Source organism: Heterodontus francisci, chromosome 38 (assembly GCF_036365525.1).
Source record: "Heterodontus francisci isolate sHetFra1 chromosome 38, sHetFra1.hap1, whole genome shotgun sequence".
Classification (NCBI taxonomy): Eukaryota; Metazoa; Chordata; class Chondrichthyes; order Heterodontiformes; family Heterodontidae; genus Heterodontus; species Heterodontus francisci.
This window is the reverse complement of record NC_090408.1, coordinates 16,077,834-16,091,066: the sequence shown is the minus strand read 5'-3', so window position 1 is coordinate 16,091,066 and position 13,233 is coordinate 16,077,834. Positions and strand designations below refer to the sequence as shown.

Sequence of the window (13,233 nt, the reverse complement as noted above, 5' to 3'; positions counted from 1 at the left end):
ATGTCTGTGCTGGCCATCAAGCACCTAACTATTCTAATCCCATTTTCCAGCACTTGGCCTGTAGCCTTGTATGCTATGGCGTTTCAAGTGCTCATATAAATACTTCTTAAATGTAGTGAGGGTTCCAGCCTCTACCACCCCTTCAGGCAGTGTATTCCAGATTCCAACCACCCTCTGAGTGAAAACATTTTTCCTCAAATCCCCTCTAAACCTCCTGCCCTTTACCTTAAATCTATGCCCCCTGGTTATTGACACCTCCACCAGGGGAAAAAGTTTCTTCCTATCTAACCTATCATTGCCCCTCATAATTTTGTATACTTCAATCATATCCCCCATCAGCCTTCTCTGCTCTAAGGAAAACAACCCTAGCCTTTCCAGTCTCTCTTCATAGCTGAAATGCTCCAGCCCAGGCAACATCCTAGTGAATCTCCTCTGCACCCTCTCTGGGGCAATCACATCCTTCCTATAGTGTGGCGCCCAGAACTGTACACAGTACTCCAGCTGTGGCCTAACTAGCCACAGCCTCTACAGGAGCTAATTGTATCACCATTGAGTATTTAACTGCGTTCAGGTGACGGGCATTAACTGGGAATTCATTTGTGCTCCTCTTTACAGGAGCAGACAGAAACTGTGATTGTTGTGTTAGGAGGTGCATATTTGTAATGTGTCTTGGTAAATAAAAACATAAAACTGTGTAAAGGTTAGGCTCCAGTTCTATCCTTCACTGTGGGGCTTTCTGGATTAAAGCAAGGTAGCAGTGAAGGTTGAAATCTAAGAAATAAAAATCAGTTTTCTGACTGTTTCAGACATAAAACTAAAATCCTAATAGGCATTGTGGAAAATGGCTGAAAGCAAATATAAATTGTGGGGGTATGCTTACCCTCTGATGTTCTTGGAGAGTGACCCATATGACCAGTGGGAGAATTAAGTGAATATGTGGACACGAGTTATGACCTACCAAAAAGAAAGCAAAGTATGGCCTTTTTTTTTCCGCAGAGACTATCAAAAATTGCCATTGCTAACTATATTTCAAGTCAGCATAGCGGGGTATTGGGAAAAGTTTTCAATAAGCAATAATCACGCTTCGGTTAAACCTCATTAGCTACTTCCTACAGGAAGTAAAATCAGAAGTAAAGTATTTTGTGAGATGAATGCCCATCAGTTGGATAGTGATGAAGGTTTGGACCTTCTTTTAGAGTTCCTGGATGTAATCCACACAAAAGATGACCTGTTAAACACCTAAATACAATGAGGCATGGTCAGAATTTGATAGATTTCAAAAAACAGATGGTTATTCCATGGAATAATCTATCATGGACTTCAACAGATTGCATAAAAAGTTGATTAAGTTCAATTTGGGGAATACTGGATCAGTACTAGCATTTAAGTTACTGGAGTCTCGGAGAGGGAGACTCTGTTGGATCAGCTCCTGACCTCATTACAGCCTTGGTTCAAACATGGACAAAACAGCTGAACTCAAGAGGTGAGGTGAGAGTGACTGCCCTTGACATCAAGACAGCATTTGACCGAGTATGGCATGAAGGAGCCCTAGCAAAACTGGAGTCAATGGGAATCAGAGGGAAAACTCTCCCCTGGTTGGCGTCATACCTAGCACAAAGGAAGATGGCTGTGGTTGTTGGAGGTCAATCATCTGAGCTCCAGGACATCACTGCAGGAGTTCCTCGAGGTAGTGTCCTAGGCCCAACCATCTTCAGCTGCTTCATCAATGACCTTCCTTCAATCATAAGGTCAGAAGTGGGGATGTTTGCTGATAATTGCACAATGTTCAGCACCATTCGTGACTCCTCAGATACGGAAGCAGTCCGTGTAGAAATGCAGCAAGACTTGGACAATATCCAAGCTTGGTCTGATAAGTGGCAAGTAACATTTGCACTACACAAGTGCCAGGCAATGACCATCTCCAACAAGAGAGAATCTAACCATCTCCCCTTGACATTCAATGGCATTACCATTGCTGAATCCCCCACTATCAAAATCGTAGCGGCTACCATTGACCAGAAACTGAACTGGAGTAGCCATATAAATACCATTTTACAAGAGCAGGTCAGAGGCTAGGAATCCTGCAGCATTAACTCACCTCCTGACTCCCCAAAGCCTGTCCACCATTTATAATGCACAAGTCAGGAGTGTGATGGAATACTCTCCATTTGCCTGGATGGGTGAAGCACCAACACTCAAGAAGCTCGACACGATCCAGGACAAAGCAGCCCGCTTGATTGGCACCCCATCTACAAACATTCACTCCCTCCACCACCGACGCACAGTGGCAGCAGTGTGTACCATCTACGAGATGCACTGCAGCAACGCACCAAGGCTCCTTAGACAGCACCTTCCAAACCCGCGACCTCTACCAACTAGAAGGACAAGGGCAGCAAATGCATGGGAACAACACCACTTGCAAGTTCCCCTCCAAGTCACACACCATCCTGACTTGGAACTATATCGCTGTTCCTTCACTGTCGCTGGGTCAAAATCCTGAAACTTCCTTCCTAACAGCACTGTGGGTGTACCTACCCCACATGGACTGCAGCGGTTCAAGAAGGCAGCTCACCACCACCTTCTCAAGGGCAATTAGGGATGGGCAATAAATGCTGGCCTGACCAGCGACGCCCATATCCCATGAGTGAATTAAAAAAAAGTCTGCTGCCTTGAAAAAGATTACTTGGGAAAGAGTCATTTTCTTCAGCTTTCATGGAACCAATGAGACATTTTGCTGTGACACAAAGAATAGGAGACTCAACGATGGCCAGTTTTCAAAATATTCCAGTTACCATTCGCAGGCCTCAATACAATGGAAGGATTAAGGATAGTATTGCTGAAAGAAGAGCCATGCTATCAATGCGTTGCATCTTACACTCATCTGGACTGATGCAAGAATGCCAAATTTCAAAGGGAGCAACAACTTATACTGCATGAGAAAAGTATGCTGATTGGTCGAGGCATTGCCATGGCGATTGCACCAGGGAACTAGTGTTCCCCACGATTTTGTTTAATTCAAAAAAGGTGCAAGTCTGGACATGTTCCTTTTGCCTGCAGAGGATATATGTAATATATGTAACTTCTAGTAAGCAGTGGCTGGTTGAGTACAATCAAACAGCATGTCCCTTCGGCTGTTCGCAATAGACAGCGTACTGACTGTACTCAACCAGCCTGTGCTTGCAAAACTCTGAAAATGATGCGATTCTGTGATTGGACAGCACTTGCTGTACAATCCCCAGAGTGCTAAGAATTACGCTGACAACCAATTTAAGATTGTCAGTAGGGTTCGCAGTGTGGCACATTTGCGCATATTGGAAGCTACATGTATACACAGGGCCCTGTTTTTGCAGACAGAAAGAATATGTTGTTGTGTTCCCTTAGATTGGTTATTCTTGCGGATTGTCCTGATGAGTGCAAGACAAAAAGCTTCAAAAACATGTCTCTATTTTCAGCAACACTAATGTTACGACCAGGTGAGAAAGGGGTCTAGGGTTCCCTCTCAGCCTTCACCTGGTCTTACTGTATCAGGGTTTAATTCTAAACACATCTTTTTTTTTAGCTCCCCCTTAGTGAATCCTTGTTCACTGCATTCCAGTTGTAAGGCAAAGAAACCAGCCAAACAGGTTTTCTTAGGTTTAAAGAAAAAAGGTCAAACTTTATTAAACTTAAACTCTAATTCGGTTAATGCCTAAGGATACTCAACGCACCCACGCTAGCCTGTATACGCGGTACACACATGCAGATAGAGACAGAAAAGAGCAGAAGAAATAAAGTGGAAAAGTTTGAGGCAATATCTGAAGAGGGTTTTGGTTACTGTTCTTGGATCTTACTATAGGGTCCTTGATTGTAGGTAGGTCTTGCTTTTTGTTGGGGCCCAGTATTCTTCTTAAACCTTGTTTGATGTAGGAGACTTTTCCCTTTAGTGGTTCACATCTTCAGTGGATTTGGAGTACTGTGAGAAAGAGATGGGAGCAGGCAGGAGAGGCTGTGGCGAGCCAGCCAGAAGAGGTCTTTACAGTCAAGGAGCAAACAGTCTTTCTCGAGTTCAAAAACCCTGTGGCTAGTTCAAAATACCCTGGACCAGCCAGTTAGTCATGTGACCAACTGGTCTAACTAGTCCTGGCCCCTTGTATCACCTTAGCAGGCCCTGGAATGTGTTTCCTTACCCCTTCACTGTCTGATGATCAAAAGCTATTTGGATTAATTGCAGCAAGGAATAGTCCTTTGTCTCCACAAGCACTGTCTGTTAGTATGCATATGTTTTTCAGCTAAGAGTCTGGCAGCCCTTGTGACAGGCCTTCTCTTCTTCCCAGCAACAGTTTAAAATCAATGTTCATATGACTACATTAATATGCTTCATTCTTGGCAGGTGGGGCCTGCATGACACTAAAGATAGAAGTATTTTCATCCTACATGTTATTGACCTGGCTACCAGATTTAGTATTTCTACACTAATATCTAGTAAGAACAAGAGGGTTATTATAGACAAAATTGTGGAGAATTGGATAGGGACTGAATTTGGAACACCAGCAAAGTTTCTAACTGATAATGGAGGCAAATTTGCTACTGACGAGTTTAGAGATACGTGTCAAAACATGAATATCATGGCCATGAATACAGCAGCTGACAGTCCTTTTAGCAATGGTCTTTGTCAAAAGAATCATGCTGTGATTGATGAAATGGTGCATAAGATTTCAACTGATCAAGCAGACTGTAAATGGGTGGTTCATGCAAAGAGTTCACTCCAGATGGTTGGAGTATTTAGTCCTTATCAATTATTCTATGGGCAAAATCCCAAATTGCCTTCTGTTACTTGTGCTAGCCTGCCTGCTCTAGAAGGTATTACAATTACTTCCATGTTTTTCCCCGCACAGTTCAATGCTTTGCATGCAGGGAAACAGGCTTTTATAAAGGCTGAGGTCTCAGAAAATCCGTAGAGCACTGAAGTATTGTATCAGACAATCTGAGACAGATTTCAATTAGGGAGATTTGATATACTATAAAAGAGAGGGCCATAGGGAATGGAAAGGCCCTTGTAAGGGAATAGGTCGTGATAATAAAACAGTATTTATCAAACATGGCAATCAAAGTACTAAGGTTCATTCCTCACAATTAATTGGAATTAATTACAAAACCTCTGATTTTGAGCAGCTGATAGAAGTAAACGAGGCACCTTGTAGTTCAACTGTTCATTTGTTTTGTGTCATGCAGGCCCCCACCTGCCAAGAATGAGGCACATTAATTTCAACACATGAACATCGTTTTTTAAACTGTTACTGGAGTAAAGAAAGAACTTGTTTTTTTTTTTAAAAACAAAGCCTTGACTGGAAAGACAATTTGCATATTTACAGACAGTGCTTAAAAGGGAAAAAAGACCATGTCCTGACCCATTCAATCCACAATGGACTTTTGATTACCAGACGTTGAGGGTGGAGGAGCTTGCATTCCAGGTTGACTGCTAAGGCAGCCGAATCTTACAGACGTGGTCAGACCAGTTTAGTTCCATGACTAACTGGCTGCTGGAGGATTTATTTGAACTTGCCACAGAGAATTTGAACTCAGAAAAGCTCCTGACTGCTGGAATGAGAACATCTCTCTCCTGTCTGTTCTCATCTCTCTCACCAGCTTTGGAATCCACTGAAGAAATATGAACCCCAAGAGAGAAAAGTCTTCTCCAGTGAACAAGGTTTAAGAAGAATATTGGGCCCCAACGAAAAACAAGATCTACCTACATGCAAGGACTACAGCAAGCTTGAAGCGCAGTAACAAAAACCCCTCTTCAGAGATTGTCTCAAACCTCTCCACTATTTATCTTCTGCTCTTTTCTGTCTCTGTTTGCATGTATGTATTGCTAATGCGTGCTGGCATGGGGTGCGGCATGTATCTGTAGGCGTTAACCGAATTAGAGTTTAAGTTTAAGTTTTAATAATTTTCATTTTTCTTCTTTAAACCTAAGAAAGCCTGTTCGTGCTCATTTATTTGCCTTATAATTGGAAAATGGTGAACGAGGATTCACCAAGGGGGAGCTCAAAACAGTGTGTTTAAAAACACAAAACCCTGTTACAGTAAGACCAGGTGAAGGCTGAAAGGGAACCCTTAGACCTCTTTCTCACCTGGTTGTAACATTTGTGATGTGGGCCCTGAGGGACAGAGTGCAGCAGATCAAGGGCTGGACCATGGCAATGTGAGTGATCATGACACACATGATAGAGCTATCACATGCACAGGTCAATTACCCGAAGTGGGTACTCGGGTGACAAATATTCCAAAGGGGTCTAATGAATGGAGCAATGCAACAATCATGGGATGGGCAGAAAAAGCTACCGGTAAGTTTAAATATTGGTTGAACGTTCAGCATGATGGCCAAGAAGTGAGGTCCATGGACTGGCAGAATGGGTGAAAGAGTGGAAAGTAAGAAAGTACAGTGCAAGTAATGTTGGTGAGTCTGGAAGTGACTCTTGCATCAAAAAAATGATCATGAACGGGAGCAAGAACCTCTGATATTGCAAGAGGGAGATCTCGTAGCAGTAGTCCTGACAGGCATAAAAGTGGAAGTAAAGACCATAGCTTGAATAGATTAAGCAATTAAAAAAAGGTTTTTAAAAAAAAGCCACATGACAGAACTAGAAGCAGAAGTCCTCATGATTGTGAAGTTTTGCTGGCTGCCAATAAACTTGAGAATAAACTAATGAGAGGCAAAACAAAGTAAGTCAGATAGTTGGAGAGAGGTTGGAGTTCATTCTGAGGTATCAGACATGAGTCAACCAGCTCTGTCACAAAGGCAGATTTATACTGAAAAAGTCCTTGCAGATGGGATTTATAAGATGTCACTCATACTGGAAGTGTGATAATACAACAATCACAGACTAACTCTAAAGAGTTATAAAAAATGGACTTGGTCTTTAAAAAATGAACCTTTGTTTTAAAAAGTGAACAATGGTACAAAATGGTTGAAGATAAAGGAGATTGGCTGTTTGTGTATTTAAACAGTCTGGCAAAGACAAAGGACAAATCTTCAAAGCCAAAAGGCGTTAATGAAACCCATCTTACACTTATCCTACAAATATTCCAGAATTGAATATCTTCTGAAACAAAGGAGGTGTGAAGTAGTCACACCCTGGGCCATTGTACGATCACCATGGGAAACAGAGGAGAATGTCTCCTACCAGGGCGTGAGAGGTGACATAGTTTTACCTTAAAGAAAGACAGCCAGAGAGAAAGAGAGAGAGAGAGACTGACCCAGAAGGTTGTAACAGCTTGTAACCTGTAACAGCAGGCATTCCAGCAAGCCAGAAAACACATGCCCTGCTGAAAAAATATGACATCTACATTATACAGCAGTGACAGCTAGAAGTGATCCACCGTCTTCATCGGAATCTTCAATCAAGAGAGAAATCTACAATCATCTCAGGCCTGCGTCAATCTAGAACTTGATTCTCAAGAGAATTCAACAGGTTTATTGTAACCTTTCACACCCACTAAAACCCACCTTCCTCTTTCCCTTCTCTATCTCTTTCTTCCTTTGTGTATGTGTGTGAGCAAATGCGTGAGTAGATGTGATTGCGACAATTTTGGGATGAGGTGTATTGATCAATGAACAATTGACTTTCTAGTTTAAAATCTACAAGAAAACCTGTCGCTGTCTGATTATTTGGAAAATTAAACACCAAGAGGCTAAACTCCAATACAAATACACTTGCTGCGGTCAGATAGGGAGTTGAACAGTGGGAACAATCCATGTCACACCACATGGCCATAACAAAGACTAAAGTGAGGTTAGTAGCTAGCAGTTTGAAGAGTGACTGGGTGATACAGATGTTAGAGTGGACTCTCTCACACCTGGAAAAGTAATCTTAAAAATCTTTTTAGTTCTTTTGGCCACATATTTATGCGAGTGGAGGTCAATTGACATAAAAGCCACATTTCTGCAGGACAATACTTTTCAGAGACAAGAAACCGCCTAAAGAGGCTGCAGATACAGAAGGGAAACTATGGAAACCAAACAAATGTGTCTATGGCCTGAATGACGCTTCCAGGGTATGGTATTTTTCAGTAATATTTCTTTTGCTGAAAATATGCTGTGTTCAACTAAATGCTGATCCCGCAATGTTTTGTTGGTATCATAAAGGAAAACTTTCAAGTACCTTCAAGTTGCATATTGATGATTTCTTGTGGCGTGGTACTGCGGATATTTGAAAAAATTGTTATTAATAAGATTAGAGTAGAATTTAATATCGGGAGTCAGGCTTGTGGGGCTTTTGAATATATTGGTTTAGATATTAAGCAAAGTAGGTCTGGAATAACTTTGAATCAACAATCCTATTTAGAGAGCGTGTTACTCCCATCCCAGTTAATTGTACTAGGTCATCACAGAAAGATGATGTTATATCTAAAGAAGAGACAGAGAAATTACAAAGTTTGATTGATCAGTTGAACGGTTTGTGCACTCAGACTAGACCAGATGCTGGTTTTTATGTGTTGGAGTTAAGTGCTACCATAAAGTTGAGAATGTTTTAAGGACAAATAAAACATTGAAAAATTTGATCTGGATAAATGTGTACTTAGATTCCCATCCTTAGGTGACCCAAAGAACATGAAGCTAGTCATTTTTAGTGATGCTGCACATGTTAATCTTCCTGATGGGTATTCTAGTGCAGCTGGTTTCATAATAACTCCTCTGGATGAGAATGGGAAATCTTGTCCTTTAGCCTGGGCAGTTAAGAAAACAAAAAGGCTTGTCAGAAGTACTCAGGCTGCTGAAACACTGGCTTTTGTGGAGGCAGTGGATATGGGATTCTATTTCCAAATTGGGCATGCTGAAGATAGTATACCCATTGAATGCTCTGTAGATATTCATTCATTCTGGGATAACGTACACTGTATGAAATATGCGAGTGAGAAAAAGTTACAGATAGACCTTATCGGCTTGAAACAAACACTGGAGAGAAAGGAAAACTCTAAAATTACTTGGGTATATTCAAGCCACCAACTGTCGGATTGCTTCACGAAAAGAAATGCACGTATGAAGAAATTGTTAGGTGGCCTAGAGGTGTGGCATCTTGTGCTGTAATGCTTTGTACAAAACATGGAAGTTTTTGATTTCTTTTGGAAACTTTTGGTTGTACATATAATCTCGAATTTTTATTTAAAGAGAATTGTTAATTGTATAGTTATTGAGTTTTTCAGTTCAGGTGGTGGGTATTAACTGGGGATTCATTTGTTCCCTTATATATAGTAGACTGAAACTCTGTTGGGTTAGGAGCTGCATGTTTGTACTGTGCATATATGTAAGTAAAAGTTCACAAGTGTGTAAATATTAGGCTCCAGTTCTATCCTTTACTGCCTGGCTTTCTGGAATAGAACACAGGAGATCTGTGGTGTGTGAGAGCAGGGAAAGAAACTGCAAGGCTTATCAAATAAACTTATTGAAGAATCCTCATTGAGATATGTTGGGCAGGATTTTCGCTGCAGGCTTCTGAACCCTGCCATCAGGCTCAAAAGGGGGTCAGAAGCCGCACTGTGTGGGAAACAGTCATTGTGATTTTCCCCGATTTGGCTAATTAGTAGTCAGAGGGCAGGCTTGCTGTCCAATTAGGGATGACGGGAAAGCTCTCGAAGCTGGAGGACCAATAGGAGGTCTTCCAGCTCGAAAGCAGCAGCAGGATCCATTGGCAGATAAGTGAGAGGGCACCCCAAAATGGAGGCCCTCCCTCTCCAAATTTTTGACATGTAACATAAAAAAATGGCCTTTTCAGCCAGGCCATGATTGTGGTGGTGTGTGGGGGGAACCCCTCCACAGGGTGCCTGCAGCTGCTGCCACACCCAGGCAGGCAGGGAGGGTCTCCAGGCCTACCTGGAGCAATGGCTCCCTGGCCTGCCACCTGGAGACCGCCTCCAGGGAGCTAAACTGTTCCATGCCAGCTGTAGGGACCTGGAGACTGACTGGAAAATTCCAGTTGGCCTCTGTTAACAGGCCTTAATAGGCCTTCAAGTGGCTTAATAAGCTGTCTGCTGCTTGCGAAATTCCACTCCCGCCTCCCTCCATTCCCGCCCCCAGCAGGGGATAAAAATCCTGTCTGTGGAGTCTAAGCAAGAAAGTATAAGGCAAGAAGTCTCAATTAGATTTAAATCATGTAAAGAAAGTGGAATAAAGATTGGGAAAGGCAGATGAGATTTAGAGTGAGAGATGGAAAAAGTAAAAAGTAATAAAAACAATTTTTAAAAAAAAATCTCCAACACTAATTAACTTCTGAAAGAATGGGGCCTCATACTTTAAAATTAAATTTGCAGGGCAGAGAGGTTGTTTAGCAGTAAATATCAATTATCACACTGTTAAAAATTCACTTACTTCTGAATGCACCAGCCCTAATATTTTTTGCAGCATTAGTGTGGAATGAGTGGACAAGTACCCCAAGGTGCCATTAAGGTGGTTGGAAGGCATATGGGAGACTGGCCTTTATTAGCCGAGGCATAGAATACAAGAGCAGGGAGGTTATGATGGATCTGTATAAAACACTAGTTAGGCCACAGCTGGAGTACATGTATAGTCCTGGTCGCCACTCTATGGGAAGGATGTGATTGCACTGGAAAGGGTGCAGAGGAGATTCACCAGGATGTTGCCTGAGCTGCAGCATTTCAGCTATGAAGATGGACTGGATAGGCTAGGGTTGTTTTCCTTAGAGTAGAGAAGGCTGAGGGAAGACCTGATAGAGATTTACAAAATTATGAGGGGCATAGATAGGGTAGATAGGAAGAAACTTTTTCCCTTAGCGGAGATGTCAATAATCAGGGGGCATGGATTTAAGGTAAAGGGCAGGAAGTTTAGAAGTGATTTGAGGAAAAATGTTTTCACCCAGGGTGGTTGGAATCTAGAATACACTGCCTGAAGGGGTGGTAGAGGCAGGAACCCTTACAACATTTAAGAAGTATCGAGATGAGCACTTGAAACGCCATAGCGTACAAGACTATGGGCCAAGTGCTGGAAAATGGGAGTAGAATAGATAGGTGCTTGATGGCTGGCATGGACATGATGGCCGAGGGGCGTGTTTCTGTGCTGTATAAGTCTATGACTATCAGCACGAACTGCAGCAGTGCACCAATGGAGCAGCATGGATTCTATGATTATTATTATTAACACAAAATCCAGGCTAATAAATCAATGAGAAATGTGATATAAAATGAGCAGCTGACTGTAGTGTATTGTGGTTGACATCCTTCCATCTATGAAAGATGATGGACAGGCAGCAAATAATCCATTTAGGTGGGTTGTCTTCTCTTGGTGCACCTTTGCTGGTGGCTGTGAAGGCCAACCTTGAGAGGCAGGTTCTGCAGCTGCCAAGTGATGCTGTGAGTTGTTTTTGATGTTGGTACCTATTGCCAAGCTGCTGTAGCAACTGGTCATCATGGCAATGCACACCAGTCCACAAGATGTGTCTTCATTTCCTTCTTTCACCAGCTAGTGATTCCCGAGTGCGATAGTCGACATTTAGGGCCTTCATGTCATGCTTGCAAGCATCCTGGAAGCGGAGCTTTGGGCGCCCCACTGGTCACCTGGCCCCAGCTACCTCACCATACTCCTTAGGTATGCAACAGTCTTCCATCCTGCGGATGTGTCCAATCCAGCAAAGCTGCCTCCGTTTGATTAGTGGTAACACACTTGGGAGCTTTGTGTTTGAGAGGACTGCAACATTTGTGATTTTGTCCTGCCAGGATATACCCATAATGCGCCACAGACAGTGAAGATGGAGATTATTAGAGCTTCTTTTCCTGGTAGCAGTAAGTCACCCATGTTTCACAGCCATACAGCAAGGTACTAAGAAAACAGGCCTTATAAACCATCAGCTTGGTGTTATGCCAGGTGTGTTTCGCACTCAAGAAATCAATAACAATGTTTGTTTGCATAAACAGATTTGTTCATGTAATGGAGGTATTTATCTACCCAAGTGGGAAAGAGCATGCAGATCAAGTTCAATTTTAATGGCCAAACAGCTGTTCTCTGCTGACTTCCAGGCTGTTTTGGTCTGCACATTCTAATAAGGCCCAGTGTTAAAACTGACTGCATTTCTCCATGGCCACTCCTGCACAGGTCAGTTGCTCACTGGTCTGCATTCTGACACGGGACTAAAAATTGACCTCTACATCTCTAAAAAGAGCTGTGAGGCAAAGTTGTCTACCATCACCCAGCCTATTTGATATCTTGATCAATGAGTTGACACATTAGAAAGCAGTGACAGAGTTTCTGTTCTGGCCATTTCAGAGATGATATGGTGCTGTAGATGGATTCGCTTCAGAATCTTAAGCACTCTACTCATCAACTTGAACACTGGGCTGACCAGTGGGATATGGTAGCAGGCCATTCAGCTATTATTTGGTTTTGCATGGCTCAACTGGTGTTCATTGCAAAACAGCAGTCTGACTCAACTGTTGATTCAATATCAATATCCAGGGATTCCTCATAAGCACCAACTTGTGCTTGTACAAAATTCTTCAGACTGCACTCATTAGGAGCAGTGGCCGATGCTATTTTATTCTACTTCAGTAACAGCAAAGTCCTAATAAAGACAAGCAAAACTAACCCAAACAGAACTGACCTGGGTAATTACTTCCCAGACGGTTTTCCATTTGTAGTCGGGAAAAGTGGAGAATCTTTAATTATATATAAAATCACTAAATAGCTGAATGGAGATAAAATAATTAGTAGCAACCACAGATTTCAGAAAGGAGATCATGATTGGCAACCTGGTGGAGTTCTTTGAGGAGATGACAAATAGGGTGGATGGGGGAAATGCAGCAGATGTGGTATACATTGATTTTCAGAAAGTCTTAACCAGGCAACATACAGGAATCTATTGGAATAGATTAGTGGGCATGGAATATGGGAACTAGATGTCAAATTGGTTAGAAGGAAAAAAAACAGTGGGAGATAAAGGCATTTTCTCAGAATGGTTAGAAAAGGCTACTTCTGCTCATTATGTGAGCAACAATTTGGATATAGGGCTAGAGTAAGTGGTGTCTAAATTTGCAGACAATACTAAATTAGGAGGCATTATAAATAATTCTGAGGACCAAAAGAAGCTGCAAAGGAGTATTGATATAAACTGGTGGATTAGGCAAGGAAGTGGCGGATGGAAATCAATGGCAGTAAATGTGAGGTGACGCATTAAAGAAAAAGTAGCAATTATATTAATTTGAATAAGGGAAATTGGCTAATGTGGAATTGCAGAGTGATTTAGG

General features: G+C 42.1%; 1 non-coding gene across 1 annotated transcript; it reads right to left on the bottom strand.

Moving 5' to 3' along the window:
• Positions 1-987: 987 nt before the first annotated feature.
• Positions 988-1,121, bottom strand: LOC137352643 (U4 spliceosomal RNA). The gene has a single exon (XR_010969746.1). It is a non-coding gene; the product is annotated as a U4 spliceosomal RNA (small nuclear RNA).
• Positions 1,122-13,233: the final 12,112 nt, after the last annotated feature.